Genomic DNA, 22,909 nt, shown 5'->3' on the forward strand with positions numbered 1-22,909 from the left:
ACAACTTTTGAATCATACTGGCTACCAACTTGTGTGATATATCAATTTATACTAATTTGGGGCTGTAGAGCTCATTTCCGGCATTAATTTGATTAAAGGAGTAATTTAAAGGTGTATTTATTTGCTATACAGGGTGAGTCAGAAAAAAACTGCTCTCAATCATTCCTAATTTTGTACCTTCAAAACATGCATGGGAAATGACACACTGGTTTATGGTATTACATTAAACAGATTGAACTAGTACCATATCAGTATGACTTTGGGGTCATGGTAGGAGCGTCCGAACCAATAGTTCACGCGGCTCTGGATAACCAACCAATCCTGCCACCACCAAGCACAACTTATCATCTAGAAGCTTTCCATCATGCCCAGAATCGCCAAAGGAAGTCCAAGCAGACCTTTTCTAAGGCCTGCTTTGACAGTTACATCACTGGATGTCGAAGGATTCTCTACCGCCAAGCAAAATATCATCAGCGGATTGTGCAACAATCTCCACTGTGATCCCCTGTGCCTACAGGAAACCCATAGAGGAGCGACTAACCACCGCCCAACCGTACCAGGTATGGTCGTCAATACGGGAGTGCAATATTTGTGAATGAAGTTATTGTGATTGAAGCCACTATGATGTCTGATAACAGCAACATTGAAGTCCTCACTGTTGAGCTCAGTAATGTAACAATAACATCAGTCTACAAGCCACCAGCAGAAGACTTCAAGCTCCCTCTCTTCACTTCTAACACTGACACCAATGGGGTTACAAAGAAACCAACAACGATGGAGCTGCAGTTGAGGAATGGATAGACAAACACCAGCTGGGCCTTATTCATGATTCCAAACTTCCTCCTTCGTTCCATAGTACCCGTTGGAAGAGAGAATACAACCCTGATCTAGCTATTGTCACTAACAACATCTCTGACATGTGTAAGAAGATTGTATTGGATCCAGTTCCCCAAACACAACACCGGCCAATTGGTATCCACGTTAACACCGTAATCTCACCAAACATAGTGCCTTTTCAGCGACGCTTCAATTACAAGAAAGTAGACTGGAACGGATTCACAAAAGAGCTAGACCAGAAGGTGAAGAGAATTACTCCAACTCCAGACAATTATGACACCGTTGCCCAACTAGTTTCCAAGACTGCTCGTAGACATATACCAAGAGGTTGCAGGGTGGAATACATACCAGGCCTTTCCAAGGAATGTGCAGAAGAAAACAAGAGTATGTAACCATGTTTGAAGCTGACCCTTTCGCCAAGGAAACAACAGCAAAGGGTGCGACAGTTATGGAATCCGTCTCCAAAGAGCGTAATAAGACCTCGCATACCCTCATAGAGTCAGCAGACATGACCCGCAACAGCAAGAAGGCATGGTCCACCATCCGCAAACTTCAAGGTGACCCTACAACAGCCCCACTGCAGCCCAAAGTCACACCCAACCAGGTTGCCCACCAACTGCTCCAGAATGGAACAAGTGGCAAGAAACATAAGACCAAATTAGACCGCAAGAAATACAGCGGAGACCCCGGCTTCATCAAGCCCTTTACTATGCAGGAGCTGGAAGCAGGAATCGCCAAACTCCAACCAGGGAAAGAAATTGGCCTTGACAACATCGCAACTGAGCAGCTGAAGAACTTTGGTCCAGAGGCAAAGAAATGGCTCTTACGGCTCTACAACACCTGTCGTCGCAGCCACAGACTCCCTAAGATCTGGAAGAAGTCTCACATCATCGGTCTGCTGAAGCCAGGGAAAGATCCATCCATCCCAAAGAGTTATCGACCAATATCGCTTCTCAGCCATACCTACAAGCTATTCGAACGCCTCCTGCTCAACAGACTGGCACCTGTGGTAGACGAGCAACCCATCCCAGAACAAGCAGGTTTCCGTCCTGGCAAATCAACAACAAGCCAAGTTCTCAACCTTACCCAGCACATTGAGGAGGGATTTGAGGATGGATTGGTAACCGGAGTTGTTTTCGTCGACCTCTCAGCAGCTTACGATACCGTCAATCATAGATGTCTCCTCAGCAAAATCCTGGAGCTAACCAAAGATATCCACCTGACGGAGCTCATCGAATGCATGCTTGACAACAGGATGTTCTTTGTTCAGCTTGGAGACAAGAAGAGCCGGTGGCGAAGACCCAGGAACGGACTGCCCCCAAGGCAGTGTTCTCGCACCTCTCCTGTTCTATATATACACCAATGATCAACCGAGAAGTGACGACACCCAACTCTTCATATATGCAGACGATTTTGGCATCAGTGCACAACACACCAACTTCACTGTTGTGGAACAGAGACTCTCCAAAGCCCTGGATGAGCTCATGCCATACTATGAGGAAAACTACCTCCGTGCCAACCCATCCAAGACACAGGTGTGTGCTTTCCACCTCCGCAACCGTGAAGCTAAACGTCAACTGAAGGTGACCTGGTCTGGAACCACACTAGAGCACTGTGAAACACCCGTATATCTGGGAGTCACTCTCGACCGTACACTCTCATACAAGAGCCACATTGAGAAGACAAGGAGCAAAGTTTGTTCACGAAACAACATTTTGAACAAGCTCACTGAGCCCGACCAGACACTCTCAGATCAGCAGCCTTGGCTTTATGCTACTCTAGTGCTGAGTATGCCTGCCCAGTGTGGGGAAGATCAACTCATGCCAAGAAGGTGGACCCAGCACTCAATTCGTGCTGTCGACTTATCACTGGATGCCTCCGATCAACACCAACGGAGACTCTCAACACCTTAGCTGCTATAGCCCCTCCAGATATACACCGACAAGTGACCAGCATGCGAGAGCGTGTGCGTCAGACCACTGATATGAACACCCCATGTTCAACCAGACTGCTGCACCCAAATGCCTTAGATCCAGAGGAAGCTTCATAAGCAAAGTTCATCCTCTTGGGACAGTCTCCAAGGAAGCGGAAAGACTCACCCTGTAGAAAGAGAGATCTCCCAATTCACCAGCTATGGGACTACAACCCAGTGAGCAGCTACCACCTGGAGCTGATTCCACATGGCCTGAGTGGCGGTGTCTCAACAGACTAAGATCAGGGGTCGGAAGGTGCAAGGTCGCTTTGCAGAAATGGGGATACCTACCAGAAGGACAAAACACTATACCTGTGTGTGTGGAACGGTTCCACAGACTATGGAACACCTGTTGGTCTGTCTACAGATGGGGCAACATTGCACACATGAGGACCTAGCTGAATTCAACGATTCTGCTCGTCACTGCGTCAGCTATTGGCTCGGGCGCATTTGACCCTGCGCTTGGACACGCTAAGAAGAAGTATGACTGCATAGTCCAATAAAAAGTAACTATTTCAGGTTCAAAGGTCCACCTTTAGGAACTGAACATGACTGCGTGTGTGCAGATTAACCGGCCATTTTGGATTGTCAAAATGGCCGCCATATTGGTATTTAAAAAATGGTAAACATTGGTTTTCATTACAAGTGAATCCTAGACTTCAAAAAAAAGCAAAATATAGAAAATCCCCACAATTGCCAACGACCAAAATTTTGGTGACGCACTGAACCAAACTATATATTCAAACATAAGTTTGATGTTCATCCATCTACAATATTGTCAAAGACTGGTACATTGGAATTTACATTAAAAAACCACTGTGCCCTTTTCAAATGACTTCCTATCTTATAAACAGTGCCAGAAATGAGTTTCCCACCCCCATGTTAGTATTAATTGATATGCCACACAAGTCTGTAGCTCGATTGATTCAAAAGTTGTAAAAACACATATTTTAGAGATGGCGGCCAGCGGCCATCTTGGATTTGGGGGTCAGAATGGCCACATATTCCCAAAATTATCTCTAAAATTAATTCCTTATCCTAAATTAATCCAAATTCAACTGTTTACACATGTTTTTAAGTGAAATGGGCTAAAAGTTAGAAAATACCATATTTTGGGTGCTAATTAGCATAATTTATGCAAATTAGGGGGTTTTATGCATAGATACAGAGTGTCTCTTTGGATGAATCTTTTCCTTTTGCCCCAAGGAACATTCATGCCAAGTGGGACCTTTGTACTAAAAAATGCAGCGTTCGCCCCATTTTCACCCTGTCGCTAAGCTTGCCTTTCAAGTCCTTTACGCTCTAGAAAACGCCTGATACACGTTACGCATCATCATGTAATTGACATCACTGATGCGTCTGCATAACCACATGAATCCTATGGCTATATCGCATAAGCCGCGTGTCAGAATAATGTCAAAAATTAAGCTGACATGAAAATTTTAATAACGAAACGTGCGCAGACATAAACAAATTACAATTTTTGTCACTGAGAACCTTTTTAACAGTGTACTTTTGACTTAAATGGGTGTAGAAAAAATCTTTTTGACTATGTGAACTTGATGAAAACACTTGTTTGTACTTTCATTAATTCGCATTATGTGTTACATGTATAGGGTCCCTGAAAGAACTGTATCGTCGGAAACTTAATTGGTTGGGCATTGTAACGCCACAACTAAACAAAACTAAATAACTGTTGTGGTTGAGGAATGAATCAGCTATTACATATTGAATTTTGACAATTGACCACGTTGTTCTTGAAATAAAGAATTTTACGAAGCTCCCTCATTTTCAAACATTTCCACGGATTCAAATATCAATCGATGATCTGTATTCGGAGTGCAAAGCACTGCGCATCATCAGCGCATGAGGCATCTGTTGTCATTAATAGATATTTGAAAATGAGGTAGTTTCGTAAAATTCTTTTATTTTAAAAACATAGCTTCAATAATCAAAATCCGAAAAGTATGTGATAGCTTTTTTTATTATTTAGTTTATGCGTTATAATACCAAAAAAATAATCAGTTTCCGACGAAACTGTTCTTTCAGGGACACCTTGTAGCTCAAGGAACTTTTTAACGATAGTTGGGCAGAAAATAATGATAATGGCCAGTGCAAGGGGTCACTTTTACTCTACCATATTAAACATACAAAACTATAAAACAAAAAAGGCCATTACATATACTGCCCAAGGCCGATTTGCCCATTGTCTTAGATTATAGACATAAATTGATTTAAAGTTTAAAAATATATTTCTATATTGACATTTCATTTGATTTTTAATCTTTAGAGCGTTTTTTCATACTTTGCTATCTTTACGAGAAGTTAAATAAATCACTAACGTATTGTTTTATATCGTTTCTTATTTGATGTCCGTAGGAGGGGATATGACACTAATACCAGAAGCGAGGGAATGGCTTTTTCTCCGTTCCTATCAAATATACCGATGATATTTTCATTTGGAATTTAGCGGAACTCAATTCCGTAAGATTAGCGTTGTTTTTAATGGACAGTTTTAACATCTTAAGCATTTCCCCTTTGGAATTTTGTAAATGACTCTACATTTTGATATAAAAAGGCGTATATTTATGTCTGTCAATCAGTCTGCTTCTAGTTGTATTATGCTGATTATGGTCATCATGTGCTACAGCAACAAATATGTGTTTTTAGACAACTTTCTTCCTTTCGTTAATTAATACTGTGTTATGGTTCAAAACACAGCGTCTTGAAGTGATTGATACAATGGATGTAAGAGATTCTAATCAAACCGTATGCAGTTCATCTTTAAACGATCTTCAATTAAGACAAATAATAAGCAATGTTTGATAAATCAGGTTGATAATAGTGATATCGTTAAAAAAAGTTAAGCTTAACAGGGATTTATTCGTCTTAAACTGGCACAAAGTTGCTTCTGAGCTTAATCTTGCTATAATTATTTAATTTCCATCATGAAAGTACTCGTAGTTGAGATTTAATTCATTCGAAAAGGTTGCTCTTTTTATACGAACGATTATTGGATGAGTTTTTGTCAGTTAGGGATAGGTCATTAAACATTTATGTCATAATATTTTATTAATGTAAATCTAGTTGTTAAATCTTGATAATTTCTTCCGAAATAACAAATCTATCTTAAGTTAAACAAAAGCATATAAGGATATTGTTGATATAATTACGTATCAAATATTTTTCGAACCTTTAAGAAATAAGTAGTCATTTCTGGTGTCCATTCTAATTATAGTCCGTCGAGAAAGCCTAATGAAGTTGAGCGCAATAAGTAACATCGTGGCTTGTCACGCTGTAACACGCATGTGGGTGCTTCTCGTTGGACTAGTCTATTACGGATGTCAATGATATTTGGGTTCAATGAACTCTAAAAGCCTTGAAAATTATGATTAAGCAAAATATTTTCTTAGTCCGAATTTTATTTCATTGTATCAATTTACATTCCTTTTTTTACAAAACATTTATGATATAATTTGAAAACGGATAATATTTACTTTTCTGTTCCAAATATGTGCATTTGATATAAATTTAACAGTTTTTGCGACTAAATGTGTTTAATCGATAAATGAAAAAACCGTGAAGAACGAGTGGTTGTATATAAAATGGATGTAAAACGACCCGTTTTCAATAAAAACTTTTAAAACTGGCAGCGCAAACTAATGTAAATACGAAAGAGTTATATCATTGACAGACCAAAATAGTACGATATTGTGTATATATAAACTGTAATTACTAATTGGTTATATAAAACAATAACAAATTATTGTATTAAGTGACCACTGTATTGAACGCGAGGCTGAAAGGTTTTTGTAGTTCTCACTGCTTATGGCAATAATTATGTGTCAGTGGCAATAATTATGTGACAGTGGCAATAATTATGTGTCAGTGGCAATAATTATGTGTCAGTGGCAATAATTATGTGTCAGTGACAATAATTATCTGTCAGTGGCAATAATTATGTGTCAGTGACAATAATTATCTGTCAGTGGCAATAATTATGTGTCAGTGACAGTAATTATGTGTCAGTGACAATAATTATGTGTCAGTGGCAATAATTATGTGTCAGTGGCAATAATTATGTGTCAGTGGCAATAATTATGTGTCAATGACAATAATTATGTGTCAGTGGCAATAATTATGTGTCAGTGGCAATAATTATGTGTCAGTGGCAACAATTAAGTGTCAAAAATTCTGTATCAGTGGCTTTGTCCAAAACTTATAACAGTGTTGTCAGATTGAAAGATAGCTAATTTTTGCCACGAAACGTACACTTTTAAGCCGCCGATTACAAACCTGAAATTGTAAATAAACACAACCCCAAATAATAAATATACATAACTTATTATACATAATAAACATAATATCTTTGTAAACAGCATTTGCACAAAGGGCTAATATTATTTTGATTTTGGTCAGTTATTGTTCACCTTTCGTTTCGCTTAATACAATACTTCAATAATACTTATATCACATTTGTGTTCATGTTGTAAAACAACATATTATATGTAAAATCTAATAATAATCCTCAAACTACATGAAATCTTTTAAAGATTACTTTAATTTCAAGCCCGGATGCTGTGTATAAAAACAGATAATGTGAGAATTTTGGGAGCAAAAGAATGAGCACTACCGGATATTCTACTTCAAAATATACCGGTAATTCTTTTAACAATGTGCTGTTCCATTTGAAATTCATACACCCCCTATGCAAGGCAAGACCTTAATTTCTCACACAGGGAGTGTGAATTTCAAATGGGGTTACCTAAATGAGTGACTCCATTTAAAATCTACACCCCCTGTGTAGGAGATTAAGGTCATGTCTTCCATAGGGGGTGTATGTATTTCATCAGGAATAGCTCAATAAAGGTTAACCTTGTAGATTGTCAGTAATGCATTATTTTGTGTCAAATTATGTAGTTGAATATTTTGCAGATAGTGTTATCTTTAAGAATAAAACACGAAGCAATGAAACAGCTTTTAGTAGTCACGGTGTGTTTTGGGTTGTCTTTCATTTTTGTAATTTAATTGCGAAGAATCAAATATACATTAACCCCCTGTATATCCTAAACAAAGACATATATGTCATAATTAGATCCAACAGCCAATAGCTGCATCTTTTAGCTCGAATTTAAGACCTCATTTGTTAAAATTGTTTTAGAAATAAAAATACGATGATCCAAATACCAAAGGAAGATGCCAATTTAAAGTTGCAGTTTGCTCTATTGCAAGCCCTATTGATGTGTACACAAAGCGTTCGCGAACAAGAGAACCAGCGCCGCGCTTCCATTGATTAGCACGTTAAAACTTTCATTGATAGAACACAAAAGTGCAACCAATTTCAACAAACAAGGTCTTAAATCAGAGCTAAAGAGTACAGGTATCGGCTGCTTGCTTTTTGACATACTTGTCTTTATTTAGGATATACAGGGGTAAACACAACTGGTACCTTAATTTTTTGGCTTACTGTATATGGCGGTACATGCAGTGGCGTAGCCAGGGGAAAGGGGGGGCAGCTACCCCTCTTGGTTGTTCCCCCTCTTGCCCACCTGGGATGCTGGCCGCTCTTATGCACAATCACCCTCCTGATTCACCTGGATTCACCTCATTCACCCTGAGCCCCAGACCTAACTATGCTGTTACTAAATATTTGTTGATGAAACAGAATAGGCAATCTTGCCTTATGCGCCCTGATATTTCATGGTTGCTTGATGTGACCATTTATTAACTTTTCAAAAAAATCATTATATGATATATACAGGGTATCCCTAAAAGAACTGTATCGTCGGAAACTATTATTGGGTACTTTGACGCATAAACCAAACATAACTACATAACTGGTGTGGTTGAGAAACATATCAGCTATCACATACTTTTGAATTTTGACAATTAACCATTCCGTTTTTGAAATACAAGAATTTTACGAAACTACCTCATTTTCAATCCGTTCCACGGAATCAATGACAATCCGCCTTATACGCTGATGATGCGCAGTGATTAACACTCCGAATACATATCATCGATTAATATTTGTATCCGTGGAAAGGTTTGAAAATGAAGAAGTTTCATAAATATCTTATATTTCTAGAACGGTGTGGTCACTTGTCAAAATTCAAAAAGTATGTGATAGCTGATTAATTCCTCAACCACACCAGTTATTTAGTTATGTTTAGTTGTGGAATTACAATACCCAAACAATTAAGTTTCTGATGATATTTAAACACTCAGAACGCTGGTCACTTGCTGACTGTTGTTATACAAAGCTCACTCAGTAATTTAATTAGGCACTAGATCAAATTCGGTGTTGAAATGAGCAAAATTATGAGCATATTGTGTGAAATTTGTACTTTAAAATAAATTTTCTCAGCCAAATAAAAAGCAATACATTTCATTCTTTCATTAAATTTCAGCAGAAAACCAGAATGCTTGATACTAGGGCCTATACTTTTATTTTAAATCCTGGTGTTAAAACGTCGGTGTGAAATTTAGTCGTCTAATGTAAGATTTTCAATTTTGACAAACTTGAACTTAAGCCTTTTTAGCTTTTAAAATTAATATAATTCACAAATGAAAGATATTTCCCAACTTTCTTAAACATATACGGGGCAATTTCTTTTTTGATTACACCATTTTTCACTTCCGAATGCCAATTTGTTCAAAATATACCCATGATTTTGCGTGCAACAATTTCTATTGGTTGTATTCGAATAAAGTACTGAGTTGGACATTTTGGCAGTCGCACGTGAACAACTATGAAATCAAATCGGAAATTCTGACAAAACTATAATATATATATAGACCTGTCTATTGGGAAAATTCGTTTCTTTAGTTTGAAAGTAAACCAAAAAACGCTGATGGGCGAAATTCACGTCTGTAAAAATCAAAAATCTAATTTTAACACCAGGATTTTGTTTAGTATATCCAAGCACTATGTTTTTATCTGACATTACTAAAAAATAAAATTTATTTTTTTATTTGACCGAGAAAATTAATTTCAAAGCAAAAAGGTGCATCTCAAATTGTATTGATCTCAACATGTATCAATCGATTTTTAGCTTTAGAGCACGACTATACATAACAATAGAGGATAGTAAATAGTGTTCTGAGTGGTAATACTTTTTTCCAATAAAATTTTAAGTTGAGAATACAATTCGCCGTAGAAGTGATGATGTAACAGGATTAACTACCATTATATGAATACAATTTTGGAATATATCGCAATGCACTACAATGTTTACGAGGTACCCTTGCATTTAACCATGGATGTCAAAGAACAGGGATAAAGACCTGAATCGTAATTCTATAGAATATTCATACCATGCAGGTCACTCGTACCTGCAACATTGGTATCCTTGAAAAGAGCGGTATTGCATTCAATCTATGATTGCAGACATACACAGTTGATGAGTGCAATCTGCTTGTAGTGCAGGGCGATATATTAAAAAAATTGTATTCACTTATTGCTATGGTAGTTAATCCTGTTACATCATCAGTTCTATGGCGAATATATTCAGTAGATCGATGGATCATGGCGGTGATTGTTGAGGTATCATAAATGTTATAGTGAGTGAAATCACAGGCGAAATCAAACTGTCGTGCCACAAAGGCGGAGGAGAATAAAACCATAGTTGATGAAAACTCGTGCATTAGTAATATGCATATAAAGTTCCGCAATCACCAGCCATTGCTCTTATGCACAATCACCCTCCTGATTCACCTGGATAAAATGACCATGAGCCCCAGACCTAACCATGCTCCTATTTTAGATTTGTTGGTGAAGCAGAAGAGGGCCTTAGACATCCTATAGAAATTAGAAATTGTCACAGATTGGCCATCTTGTAGTTATACAATAGCTGCACATGTGGCTGACGCATAAAGTACACCATTTGCCTTTAATGTCAAAAGGGATTGAATGTCCAGCATCCGGGTTACAGGGTCAATGTATTTTAACTGAAGGGGAAATTGTTAATGATGAATCCGGACAATGCACCTTTATAACATTCATTCCTAAGGTTTTCACCTGGTCCAAACTCTTCAAAGAACATAGAACATATACACGCAAACACACACCCCATACATCTTGAAAGGAGATTCAGAGTCGTGTAGGGGTGTGCGAGGGTGGTGTGGGTGTTTGGTGGGTGGAGTGTGTGGTGTGTGCCGGGGTGTGTGTATTATCATGACTTACGATCACATAAGATGATAATATAGGAAGTTACAGTGCCAAAATTAGTTAACAGATACTGAAAGTATTGTTAGGCAACTTGACACTTTGACACAAAAATGACACATTGAAGGGGTCTGTCACTCACTTTTGCACAGTAAGTTTTGTGGGGCCTGAGAGTACATCAGACGAATTGCATTCTGAATACGAAGAATGCCCTTCTGATATATCAAATTTTCTAGATTTTTTGAAATTTGTGATATAATAAAAAGGACATTCCTGGTATTCAGAATTCAATTCGATATGTCCGATGTGCTCTCATGTCCCAAAAATACTGTGCAATCGTTGCTATCCGATCCCTTAAATACGTCTGTTATTATAGTATACCTTGGCTTGAATTAACGCTTGGGTTATCACAATAGGTGTCACATCATCAGTGAAGAATAAATAGTAAACGGTAGTATCTCTATCAAGGGATTGTGTTTCTTGTGTCTTTCTTAATGAATGCCGTACATCAACAGTCTGTAGTCCCCCGTGTCCTGAATGAAAGTGCTTATATTGTATAAGATTATTATTTCAGCTAGTGACGCATAATAATTGGCAAACGCGGTATTGCTCTAACAGCTATAGTTATCATTGCATGCTAGCCATAGGCTTCAACATAAGAAGTCCCAAGTTTTGAGATATTTTCTCAAAATATCAAGAGCTATCTCACGAACCACTGAACCAATACTAGGCTTGATTGTACTCATTTTAATGCATTTTTCATGCTGATTCCAAATATGGTCAATAAAATTTACATTTCTGAAATTTTTGAATTTTGAATTTTTTTTAAAACATGTCGTCTGCAGTCGACACCCGCGTGAAGAGTGTTAAGAATATTTTTGATTCTAATTTTGACGATGAATGGCATTTTATAACCATAATGGACATTTGTGCTCCTGGCCCTGTGTCTTTGGCCTTAAAGTAACCCTATATAATAAGCGAACAGCTTTGAACTAAAAATGTTTTAAATCGAAGTAATTAATTAATCTTTGCTAGTTATTATGAAGTAATTTTTCTAGTCAGCAATTTATTAGCGTAATAGGTGCTATCTTTACACTTGGAAAAATAATCACAATCTCAAAACTGAACCATATTGGAATAAATTTGTTTTGTTTTTAATAGATGCACTATCGAATCATTATGACACCACATTGAATCTAATGTGACCTCAAGAAGTAAAGTTACGAGCAATTGAATAGACGACGGTCCAGTTTTAAAAGTGACAAACTGGCCTATACAAGGCGCAAAAAGATTCCAACAAGCGCAACAAAGAGACAACACAGTTTCTTCAATGAAGCTTTATTTAAAACAGTTTGTAAATCAAAGTTCATTTTGTACATTTTCATTGGTGGAAATTAAATTAAATGTACTTGATTATTTCAATTTTTAGGAATATATCTTCAAATATTGTTTAAATAGTGATCAAAATCAATATTGTATGATTTCTGAAAAAATAAGCTCTTTTAATTTGCACCAAAGAGCATCCATCTTAGCAAATTTAATACTATTATTTCAAGTTAGTAAATGTGCATATTTCCGTGTGATGAGTATGTTTGAAAGGAAACATTTTTTAAGGAAATCTAAACTATGTATTAATTTTGAGATATTCAATAGCGTCTAATAGTGTCAAGTATAATGTATTGTGCCGGGTATATGTGTAATAGAATATGTGCATCTAATAAGGTTTATCAAAACACAGATGTTAAAAAGACAACATAACATAATATCAATGATCACAAAGACACTATGATGTGATTCAGTAAATCATGAATGAACGTAAGAGTTAATATTGTTTTCACTGTTTAAATAATTAGCCAATATGACTGTGTTACAGTGAGTTGGAGGACACCGTGACCTTGAGGTGTTTGACTCAAATATTGAGAAAAATAAACCTGATACATAGAATGAATGTTATTGGTTCTTTAAAGGGGAGCCAAAGCTTGATATAAGGGATATCATTTCCGTTCCATGAGCATGATTTTTTTCGGGACAGGAAAAGCGCCCCAAATCTTTGGTTTTTATATATTATTCAACTCAAGAACCTCAAGACCCGTGAAAATATAAAATGAGACTCATTTCCAATGATATTAATGTAACTCTAGTACTATGAAGTAGGTTTTAATACGGTATAAAAAAACGCGCATGTTTACGCCCAAACGACTTAAGCTAATCGTAGATCCATCCTTGCGATCATATTTATAGTTACAATTTTTAACCAACCGGAAAATACTAATTTCGTGGGGATTTCAGCGGAATTGTGAAGAACAGTACTATTACAAGGTTTACATCAAGGTTGTCTGATCATTTTAGTGAACAACATGGTAGAAAAAAAGTTGAAAAAATCCTATATCTTTGCTGAAATTTGCATTAAAATGTGTGGACTGGAATAATAATAATAATAATAATAATAATAATAATAATAATAATAATAATAATAATAATAATAATAATAATAATAATAATAATAATAATAATAATAATAACAACAACAACAACAAAATGGTTAAAGCAGCAAACAATATAGAAGCGGAGAAGATTGTCTATGGGTAATGTGTCGGCTTCTGCACATTGAAACAAAACAATGATTGAGGTACGAGTATGTGACAGTAATTGCAACTATCGCAACGTTCGAAAATAATTCATCATGATTTCCGCATAATGTCGAATACTGGAATACTATAAACCGTTACTCACTCGCGATTCGCCAAACGAGGGTAGCGATGATGACAAAAAACGGCTTTACATCGCAAAATTCAATAAAGGCGCCCTCTATTATCGTTACAATACAAAAGGACCGGTTTATGTGCGATTCGACAGTATGCTGTAATCGCGAAGATTTTGCTGTGTTTTTGCACAGATGTGTTAAATTTTATTCTTGATTTAGTATTTTAAACCACGTACCAAACAAGATTAAATAATAAAAGCAATTGCATCAAAACACAACTTTCGTATACTTTTTGAATTTTGAAAATTTATAGCTTCCTTCTTGAAATATAAGACTGTCACGATGACAGCTCATTTTGAATCAATTCCACGAATTCAATACAGCAATCATGATCTGTATGTACCTCAATATTCTGTTTGACTCATGGAATGAATTGAAAATGAGGTATGACTTTTAAATTGTTATGTACCTCCATTATTCTGTTTAACTCATGCAATGAATTGAAAATGAGGTGTGATTTTTAAATTGTTATGTACCTCAATATTCTGTTTGACTCATGGAATGAATTGAAAATGAGGTATGATTTTGAAATTGTTATGATTCAAGAACAAAGCGGTCAATTTACAAAATTCATAAAATGAACAAACAAAACAGAAAATCTAAAAGAAAAACTTGTTTAGTATTTCATAACAAACGCTATTCTGTTCTTTTTATAGTTGTGGCATAACATACTAAAAAAGTAAATCTTTCGACGGTACAGATCTTCCGTGAAAGACACCTATGCATTGAATACATATCACTTGTTGACAGATGTCATCTACATAACATGATATAAGTTGTTCAAATCTTAAACGAAACAGAGAAATTACGCTCACAAATGTACGCGGGCGTAAAGTGGGTCATCGGTTTTGTGACATATATATAGCGCATTTCTTCTACCCTTACAGAAGTACATGTATATGATTTGAAAAATGCATGTTCCAATGAACTTAAATTGCACACACATAGTCAAGTAGCCTGCGGTTTTCATATTGAAATAAGAGAAAATATACTGCATCCTGACAGTATGTCACGGATTCTTGATTATGCAAAATAGCAATAGTGTATACATGGACATAGGTAAAACCTCTTGACTTATCAACTTCAATATCATCAATGTCATCTCAAGATAATAAACAATTTCCACAATACATTGATTTGAGGTCACCGCCAACCACAAATATGAAAAATCAAACCTATTAAGGGATCTGGAATGAGCGGTTTGAGCGTTTCGACAGTATTTTTTTGTGCGACATGAGAGCACATCAGACACATCTAATTGCATTCTGAATACAAAGAATGTCTTTCTGATATCAAATAATTTTCATTTTTTGAAATTCACGATATAATACAAATTTTATGACAAATTATTAAAATCTGATATTTTTCGCATTTTTGATATATAACAGTCCTCGAAGTAAATTTTATAAATCTAATGATAAATTCTTAAAGTGTATGTAGCTGGGAGAAAAGGCCGACGATTAATTGAAAATTTCGACCTTTCATATTGAAGATATAGATTTTTTTGGTGTTTTGGGGGAAAAAATCCATATCTTTAATACAAAAGGTCAAAATTTTCAATTGATCGTCGGCTTTTCATCCCACCTACATACACTTTAAGTACATATTATCAGATTTACTACGTTTACTTCGAGTACTGTTTAATATAAAAAATATCAATTTTTCATAATTTGCTATAAAATGTGTATTACATTGCGAATTTCTAAAAATCAAAATTATTTGATATTAGAAGGACATTCTTCATATTCAGAATGCAATTCGATATGTCTGATGTGCTCTAATGTCCCACAGTAAATACTGTCCAAAGGTTCATACCCCACCCCTTAAAGGGCTGGGCTGCAATGCTACACAGTCAGTAACAAAATCATACAATTGCATTATATTGTAAAGCATAAAAAATGTGTGTAACGAAATAGATATTTCTTGCATTAAATTTGAGTTCGCGCCGCGGCGGTGCCATCGTGTTGTGCACTTGGGCAATGCGCTTTACTTCAATTGCCCCTCTCTCTACCCAGTGGTGAAATGGGGAGCTGTTAGGAATATTATCCATTGTATGGCAGCTGACATATTCTGACGACAGCGAAATAAATGTAAAGCGCTTTGATGCATGTAAAAGTAATAAGTGTATACATGTAGTAATGTCTAGTTAGCTCTTGAACAATAGTTAGGTCCAATTATCTGGGACTAAAAAATGGGTGGGCCACTTTTACTTGTGTACTATTTTAATATTGTCTCACCGAGGTATACGCCAAAATAAAATCTAGTTTTAATTAGTTGAAGCTTACCAAACCAACTGAAAATATCTGTAAAATCGCCTTTTCCTTGATAATACTTTGATTTGACTTGATTATGAAAACATGGCAATAATACGCTTGACTGACGCTAGTTCTCAACACATAACATAGATGCGTCTTATTATTTTGTAAAACCCACAGTGAACCCACAAGGCTGTTGGTGTTGACAGCACACCGTGTAATAGGTATTCTGCAAATCAGGCAAGTCCTGGTAGAAGTCCGCTAGGAGCTATTTATTTTATAAATACAAAGAATGTTCACAAATAAACTCAACAGATCAATAATTTTTCAGCATTATTTATAATTCTGATAACGCTGATGAAGTTGACAGATGCGCGATGCGCGGATGCGCGGTAGGCGGTGACATGCCAGTGAAAAACCAAAACTTTTTGGCTATGCTTGTTTATCTGTTGTTGTTTTTGTTTGTTTGTTTGATATTTAATTGTTTTCCTTTATTGCTCCGTATCTTTTAAAATATCACACCTTCTTACCCTTCCCACTGGCTACGCCACTGCGCAACATCGCCACCTCATTAAAGCAGTAGCCTTTTACTGCAAACTACTGCAGCTAGAGCTGACGTGAATGTCTATTAAACAATGCTTTTCGGGTCATTCTGAGTCATAAAATGAAAACATATTGCGCACCCATGAAAGTTGTTTTTTGTACTAGCTCAAATGAGAAACTTACGGGTAGACGAGGTATTGCTAGTCGAAGCAGCCAAACAAATTTGATTTTTATTATCTAAATTAATATATTATTGAAAATAGCATTTTGATGTTTTGCAAAAGTTCATTCTATAGCTCATATACTGCTCATGAAAACTTGCTTGATTTATTGGTGTTAATGATTTTTTTTGACGTTTTACAAAAGTGTTGTTGTTTCAGCCCTCTTTACAACATAAGTCAAGAACCACAGGACCTACAAAAAGTATATCTGTGATATTTGAATTCTTCTACACACTCGCTATGAAATGATCAATGCAATTTTTGCCAAAGCTTAATACCATGCTGTGAACTACCAAATCACAACAGTTTAAAATAGTTGCTAACCTTAATGTACCGCTTTTAAAGCAAACATAGACAGTGCAAATAAAGTGATTAGGTCACTGAAATAATGGGCATTTTACACTTTTACCTAATCGAGAAAAATGAGTCAGTTGTCTTTTATTTTGTTGAATTTATTTGTGTATTTTATTTTTAAACACTTGAATTACGGGAATTTCATTGGTTACTGACTGTATTTAAAAAGACGATATAATGATGATAAATTATTGGACGTGCAAAACCACTTGAAAAAAAACCCGAGGGTTACACTAACAATGTGTTCCAAGAAAAACCCCTATTGTTAAAAAGACGTCTTTTCGTGACGGCAAAAAGGGTAAATATTGTCACTAAACTTGTCTCAAGTGCGTGGGTCATGTCATTGTATTCCAAAATAACGTTCTTCCTCCAAAGTCAACTGCCCAGTCATTTTAAAAACCTAAGGCAAAGATAATAGCTGCTATCAAAGACGGCACGAACGCTACCAAGCAAAACAAAACAAAACTTACACTTAACGTAAATCGCGAGCGATGATAGCTCACGGATAAACCAAGGAACGGAATAAATCGTGCTTTACCAAACACTAAATAACGTTGTACCTCATTGGTCAGTTCGCTCCTTACTGGATTAAGACAATCAACGACGCAACTTTCTATTAAACGTGCAAAGAGTGTAACTATTTAAATCGAGCGGGGTGAAATACGACATTGCTTACATAAACATCAATTTATGATAATGCGATCAACATTAAAATCTCTGTTAACAAATGACTTAATATATATTGACATTTTGTGTCACGATGTGTCTAAGTCTTCTTCCATTGTTTGAGAACAGTCTGCGGGTATATCCCACGGGCATCTAACATGCACTAGGATCCACAACATGCTCATCTATCAGGGCACAGTTCTTTAACCCCAATACATTTGTACATTCATTGAATGACCGTAGAACATTTGGGTACAAAAACTCATACTCTGCAACTTGAGGTCATATTTTGCACTATGAGTGTTTAATTGAGGTTATTGAGCTATGCCATTGGGATGAGGTCATTGTGGTCCATAGTGATGCGTTGACCCGAACACCCAACCATTCAAACACTCTCGCAAGTTATCTTCCTTTTATGGCCATAAACGCATCACCATATTCTCAATGAGCACTACTCGTTCTCGGAAAAACCGTAAGTAAGTAAAAAAAAAAACCCGTGATATCGGTTTTGGTCTTGAAACGTGAAATCAACTCTGGTTTACCTATCTTGACTATCTTTATGCCAAACAAGTTCACTAAATCTATTACACCGTACATAAAGTAAATTGTATCTTTAATGACAGAATTCTACCAAAAATAAACTTTTTTTTAAATTATATTTCATTGTTTCATTACAGTATATAAATTAATTTAGGCTACGTTTTACCAAACGCAACCTACCTTGGGATGGACGTAGATTAGACATGGGATCCTGCATAATCGAATTAGTCTACTTTTATTACCAAATGCAAATGGAAACAATGCTGTTAAAACGAAATAAACTCCGCGTGAAAATCAAATCATGGACTCCATAGACCCTCTTGATTAACTCGGTTTAAAATTAATTAGCATTGACACCACACTAGACTAATATCAATTTCTTATGAATTCATATAGTCAGTTGATTGGAAAAAGTGACTCCCAAATGTGGATGGATTACGTCATGTACGTGACGCCGTAGTTTTACTTGAAGAGAATGAAGAGGTTTTTGTTTGCTGGTGTGATAAATTCATACTTCAATCGCTGATGATTAATTTAGTAGGTCAATTTTAATTTTAATTTTAATTTTAGCTTAAAAGTTAATAGTGTATCCACAATGATAAATTAATCTTATATCTAGCTGGCAATGTGAGCGTTCAACCTAAACATAATTTATAGAGATCTTACGCAGCACTTTAAACGTTTCATAACTTTATCCTAATTAGACAATTTTGCTAGCAATGTCAGATTTTATGTCTCGATTAAAACGAAATAGACAGTTTTGATATCATTGCAAGATTGTATATACAGTATATAAACAGAGCAAGAGGCTAACGCATCATACACTCGAACATGGAAATATTCAAACATTACAAACTAGATCAAATTAATGATGCTTAATCGTTATTCTTAATATATCAATATACAGAGGAAAGAAGAATTACGCATCGCATACTAGCACATTTAAACATGAATTTACAAATAGAAACATAACATGCATAGGCAGATATACCAGAGTAAAAACTCCAGACATACCTGCCTGAGCGGGGACTTGAACCCCAGACCTCTCACTTGTTGGACGAGCGCTCTACCACTGCGCTACACAGTCTGGGGGTATATGGTGGTTGATTGAAGTAAAAGATGATACTGATTTCAAATATTTTTGGGCCAAAAATCGCTTTTTATACTTAATGCAAGGAGGCACTTCTGACGTCAACCAGCATTTTACGGGGAATGTTCGTACTTACCCAAGCTATCCATTGGTACCAAAACATAAGGGGTTTAACATAGAATTTCAGAAATTTGTTGCCTGCCTTGGTAAAGCGTGTGATACGTTAATACATTTATGATTATTTTATGTTCTCTTCCGCTTCGTAGCTGCATCCTACAAATGCATTTTTAAAACATTTCAAAAACACTACAAGTGTGTCATAACTTCATATGTGGACTATTCATTGTCTCAAGGCTTGAGGCTTACAAAATCAACTGAAAATGTAGGTGAAATTGCCCTTTCCTTGATAATGCTCTGATTTGACTTTAAGAAAACTGACAATAATGCGCTTGACTGACGCTATTTCTCAACACACACATACACGCGTTTTATTATTTACTATTTTTTTTAAACCCACAGTGAACCCACGAGACTTTGGTGCTGACAGCACACCGTGTAATAGGTGTTCTGCTAATCAGGCAGGTCCTGGTAGAAGCCCGCTAGGAGCTATTTAATTTATAAATTCAAAGAATGCTTTTAAATAAACTCAAAAGATCAACAAAATGTAGTTTTTCAACATATTATAAATTATTTCTAATGACTTGAACCACGTAGACAGATGCACACGTGAGCGGTGACATACCACTGAAAATCGGAATATCCTTACCCCTTCCTAACCTGACGTTTGAAGTTGACAGATTGACGATGCGTGACATTTTAAAGATTTTAATCTTCTTTGCTTTTAGACACAAACACGTTTCAAATGGTATATTTTTTGTTATTATTGTTTGTTTATTGTTATTTGTTTGTTTGTTTGCTCGTTTGGTATTTAGTTGATTGTTGGTTTCCTTTTTCGCTCCATATCATTAAAATACAGCATTTCGTTCCTGATAGTTTAAACATTGAAAATGTTCTAAACTGTACTCTTTCTTTAAAAAGCACGAAGTGATCACTTACTGTCAAGTGGCAGATAAGAGTCAGATAACAATAGCATTAGACACAAAGGACAGTTGTTTGTATACAAAATAGGACAAAATGTTTTACTGTACAAAAGAATACCGACCATGATTTTTAAATTACAGAAAAAATGCGAATCTTCATTAAAGATGTTTGTTTAGGGTCATTCTGGATTGTTATTTAACAATTCATCTTCTGAGTCATAAACTAATAACATATTGTCACGCCATACAAATTGCTATTGACATAAATGGTACTATTAGCCCGAATGAGATACTTAATGTAACGCTTGGTTAGACAAGCATAGACAGTGGAAGTATAATTAATTAAAGTGATCTGGTCACTTCAATGATAGGTATTTTACACTTTCGCGCGATCGAGCAAAATTAATTTCGGTAATTTCATTGGTTGCTGTCTGTGTGTTATGAGACGATATAACCATTATTTCTGGACGTACAAGCTACTTTGGAAACAACAATTTGGTTATAATGTGTTCCTTTTGTATCGAGGTCCTTGTTAATTTTTTCCCAAGAAAAAAAAAGAATTTAATCACGTATCTCATGCAGGTTGATGTATTACGTCGTTAAAGAAATCGATCAAAGATATTTTAAGGAAAGTTTTGTATCAATACCCATGCTTTACATGTTTACCATAAGCCTAATCAGACGTTGAAAAGGTTTAACAAAGATGTATATCCTGATTATTGTTGGTGAGACTGACTACATGATGTTCCAGGAAACGTCCCATTTACTGAAATCGTCAACCTGAATACAGTATTAAAACAACTTTACACAAAATGATAATAATAAATCAATATTTGTATAGCGCAATTTGCATCGCAGATGCTCCGAGGCGCTTTACAACTAAAAAAGGAAATGCACACACATAAAAATACAATATGAAATTTACCCAAACAACAGATTAAAATTACAAGATTGATGACACTGGATATTAAAAACTACATCTTAAAAGTAATCTAAAAACAATCAAAATATTGCAGCAATGATGTTTAAAAACAAATGCCAAACATGTATATAATCAGTATTAACATGATAAAAAGATACACTAAGAATTAAACAGATGTGTCTGGAGCATTGCTTTAAAGCTGTCCACAGAGGGGGCTGATTTCAGAGATAAAGGAATATATTCAGGCGTCTTTTCGTGACGGCAAAAAATGGTCATGTCATTGGTTGGAGATTGTCAAAATAACCTCCTTTCTTCAAGGTCGACCATCCAGAGATTTTAAAACCAAAGAAAATAAAAATAGCCACTATCAAATGCAGCAGGAACTCTAACAATTAAAAAAAACACTTACATGTACACTTAACGTAAATCGCAAGCGATGATAGCTTACGGATAAACCAAGGAACGGAATAAATCGTGCTTTATCACACATTACGTAACGTTGAACCTCATTGGTCAGTATACCTCCACTCTGGGTATCAGCTAATCAACGACCAAACTTTAGATTACGGTAAAATCAAACGGACAGAAACGCAATATTTCTTTCATAAACAACAATTTATACAAATTCAATCACAACTAAACAATTTTATAATATGTTGACATTTGTGACAGGGAGTGTCTTAGAATTCGTCTTACTTTATTTTATTTAAGATGCAAGTACATCCCACGGGCATCCGACAAGCGTTGAGCGCAATAACACCTAAACACCCACACATTTAATCGCTTTCATAAGTTTCCTCACAATTATACCCATACACTGCACCATATGGTCAATGACCATTGCTCATTCTCAGAAAATCGTACACAAACCCCACAACCAGTCTTCCTCTGATGTAAACCAGGACAGAAAATATGTAATGTACTTTTTAAATTGCTTCAAAAAGTATCTTACTTCAATACTCTACTCTATTACATGTCAATATCTAAACAGTTACCTTACTGACACAACTGAAAAATGCACTGGCATGGAAGCGCTTGGTGTATCACATGTCATAACCTAGAAATTTTGGCAATATAGAGTTTTTAAAAAGCACGTGAAAAAGTCAAAACAAATAATATTCGTGAGAGAGTGTCTTGGCGCACCGAGGCGTATATGAGTATGAGTATATGAGTATATGAGACAGGAAAGTCCACATTACTGTCACAATTGGTTTACACACATCAAATGGGCTGTGACATGTGGTCCAGGAAGCAGCTCACTGTCAGTGAATTTTACGGTTTTGTCAATTGGGCAACTGACTGGTTACTGTTATTGGTACCACAATTTACTTGAAACAAAACAAAACAAAACTTACATTTAACGTAAATCGCGAGCTATGATAGCTCACTGATAAACCAAAGAATGGAATAAATCGTGTTTTACCAAACACTAAGTAACGTTGTACCTCATTGGTCAGTTCGCTCCTTACTGGATTAAGACAATCAACGACACAACTTTCTATTAAACGTGCAAAGAGTCTAACTATTTAAATCGAGCG

The 22,909-nt window shown here is 35.9% G+C and overlaps 1 long non-coding RNA gene across 1 annotated transcript in view; it reads left to right on the forward strand.

The window, feature by feature from the left end:
* LOC140164966 (uncharacterized) overlaps nt 1–5,918 on the forward strand; it is an 80,529-nt gene extending 74,611 nt beyond the window's left edge. The window contains exon 4 of the long non-coding RNA XR_011860612.1: nt 5,189–5,918. This is a non-coding gene — a long non-coding RNA (uncharacterized lncRNA). The remainder of the gene's footprint in view (nt 1–5,188) is intronic.
* Nucleotides 5,919–22,909: the final 16,991 nt, after the last annotated feature.

Source organism: Amphiura filiformis, chromosome 11 (genome assembly GCF_039555335.1).
Source record: "Amphiura filiformis chromosome 11, Afil_fr2py, whole genome shotgun sequence".
NCBI classification, from domain to species: Eukaryota; Metazoa; Echinodermata; class Ophiuroidea; order Amphilepidida; family Amphiuridae; genus Amphiura; species Amphiura filiformis.